Genomic DNA, 2,861 nt, shown 5'->3' with positions numbered 1-2,861 from the left:
TTAAGCAACGTCTGCTGCTGCCTTACCTTTGAGAGACAACGGATGCGTGATCACTGAAGCAGCTCCAGTTAGCAAGCGCTTTCGGAGTGAGAGTGAATTCCGCATTGATTGGTCGGACTCGTGACTCCCAACAAATCAGATGGGCGGTGGGTGGAGATTGCTTTAGGCTACAGAGTGGTGAGTTCTGACAGGCTCAGGCTGCATCAGAGCCAAATAGCGCGTTTCAATATTAAAATTTTATCAGCGAATTGGTTTTGAAAATGACCGATACCGATAATCATAAAAATGCTTAATATCGACCCCTAATTTTAACAACCATTTGCAAGGTCACACAATAAATGCAGTGCAATAAACGCAGGAGAACTCTTTGTGCTTTACTTATGAAGTTTGCAATTGTGACGTTAATGCATGCATACACACCTTAACAGTTTAAGAGCTGCCTTGTAGTTTTTCTCCAAATCGTAAGTGAAAATTGTTTTCCATTTTTAAGATATAATAGATTCTTCAAGGTATTTAACAGGGGAAGTTTGGTTGATTTGAAAACTGATTGGGGTTTAGGTCCGGTTCCAGTTTTTCAAATGATTAATGTTTGGTTTTGTTAACAATCCTTAAACATCTGCATTCTTCCAATGCATTCAGAACAAAATGCTGAACTCTGATTGAGTTTCCACACCCTGCTACCTAAGAAATTCTAAAAGAATCATTAACAGAGTTGTAAAGTGGATTCAGAACCATTTAAATGCCCATTCATAGTGGTTATGCTTTACTGTTTTGTGTTCTCCTTTTATAAAAGCAAAGTTGTATAAAGTGTACAGGAAGTTCCTGTGATTGGTTGAATGGAGTATTAATGTCCAATCATTGCTGTTGACACTGAAAATTCACTGCAGCTATAAAAAGAAAGACTTAGTCTTCCTCTGTCTACTCTGTCTGACACCCTTGCCGAAGGTGTTTAACAGGAACGTGAACCACCAGAATATCTGATTAGATATCAGCTGACACCTAAAGGAAGGCCAGAGGCAGAGTGAGGTGGCTGTGTTTCGGGCCCGTTAGCTCTAGTGTGTAGGAACAGGGCTACAGAGATGCTCTGATTTACGGCAGACAGAACGTGCGCTGGCTGTTGCAGCATTGTTAATGTCACGACTGTGGGTGTAATATAAAAGTTGTATCAAAAGGAGGACTGAAAATGGCTTGTCCTTTGTCATCTTTGATCATTCGTTTGATCACTCATTTGTCCCGTTATGCCTTGAAGCATATCTACTACTTTTTCTTTTCTTTTCTTTTTTTTTGGCATAATCAGCCCTGTAGTCTTTTTGTTTGTGGAAGTGCTAGATGAGAGGTGCGGTTTATAAACTGAACATATATCCATATTAAAGGAAATGTTCACCCGGAAATGAAGATATTGTCATCATTTACTCCTTCTGTCATTCTAGCCCTAAATGTTCTTCGATAGAATGTCCAAGCTTCTGTTTTCCATCAAAGTAAATAGTGATTTATAATGTCAAGCTCAGTATGATCTTTATCTGGATAATATAGTCAAATTTGTTATTATTTTATATTATTTATTGATCATTTTCCCTTTTGCTGTAGCTCTCAAATATGAAATAGTTTGCATCGTGATGAAACAACTGAGATTCTGCCAAATATACTTTTTTTTTTTATTGAACTGAAGCATTTTTAAAAGCTCTGGTGGAGATTAGCATTATTTAATATTATGTATATACTATTGTAGTATTTACACAGACTTTGAGTTAGCTTTTATTTTAATATTTGCAGTTTTCATTTAAATTTTAGTTTTAGTAAAATAGTTATGTGCTTTCATTGTGATTTTGTTTTTCTATTTATCTTTATTTTATTTCAGTTTTAGTTTTCATCACTTTAGTACTTCAATTTAAACTTTTTCAGCTATTTCTAATTTTAATAATTAAGGTTTTAAACGTTTTTTTTTTTGTTTTTTTTATTTTAGCTTTTTTAACAAAAATGATTTTTAATAGTTTATTGTAATTAACAATAACAACTCCAGTGGAGATTTATATTGAATAAGAAGACTTTAAATTTAGCAGTCAATTAAGTCATTATGTATATATACATACTTATTATAGTGCTTTTTTGTTTTGATCTTGCCAGTATAAATTCCCATACAACATTTTATGAGAAAAAAATAATACAGGGACAACATGAGGGTGTGCAAATGATAACATTTTTAATTTCTGGGTGAATGATTGTCTTGGAGTTCACACACATCAGAAATGTCGTACTGGAGTGAAAATAGATACTAAAACTTGTTAATCTGATCCACAAAACTCATTACAACCTGTTGACTTGTAATGACTTTAGCACAGGTGAGTGAAGGGACACTGTAAACTCATCTCTTTTCTGTTTTGGCATATGCAGATTACGAGTCCATGAAGATCAGGAGTAGAAATCTGGGCTAGCATTAGCCTCAGGCTAAGTTTCCCCCCTCATGAGGCGAGTGTAGTCATGCTGTTTAACACAAAAACAGAAACCTTAAATACTGTCCATCAAATCAGCTCTCTGGTCTTACTGAGATGGGACTTCTATGCTATCAGGCACCCTTTTTGTTTTCATTGAAACTAAATGCTGAGCTACAAATGGCTGGGGAAGGAATGTTTGATTGAATGGGTTGGATTTTGTGACGTTTCCAAACCCCATTTTCCCCCCTCAGTCCACTAAAAAAAACCTCCTGTTTGGCCTCTGTTAGCCACAGCCACACTATTGGCACTGCACTTCCTTACCCATGTTCCTCATCAGCTCAACCGCACTGAATGACTGGCAGCCACCTCATTCTGCTGCGGCCCAGTGCCTTTGACCTATGTTACATTAAGGGAATTAATTCTCTCTCT

At 36.2% G+C, this 2,861-nt stretch overlaps 1 protein-coding gene across 4 annotated transcripts in view; it reads left to right on the top strand.

The window, feature by feature from the left end:
* The window catches only part of taok3a (TAO kinase 3a), a 76,304-nt gene that overhangs the window by 20,510 nt on the left and 52,933 nt on the right, over positions 1-2,861 (top strand). The window lies entirely within an intron of this gene.

This window comes from Sinocyclocheilus rhinocerous, unplaced genomic scaffold (genome assembly GCF_001515625.1).
Source record: "Sinocyclocheilus rhinocerous isolate Xijiao unplaced genomic scaffold, SAMN03320098_v1.1 scaffold352, whole genome shotgun sequence".
Taxonomy (NCBI): Eukaryota; Metazoa; Chordata; class Actinopteri; order Cypriniformes; family Cyprinidae; genus Sinocyclocheilus; species Sinocyclocheilus rhinocerous.
This window is presented reverse-complemented; position numbering and strand designations above follow the sequence as displayed.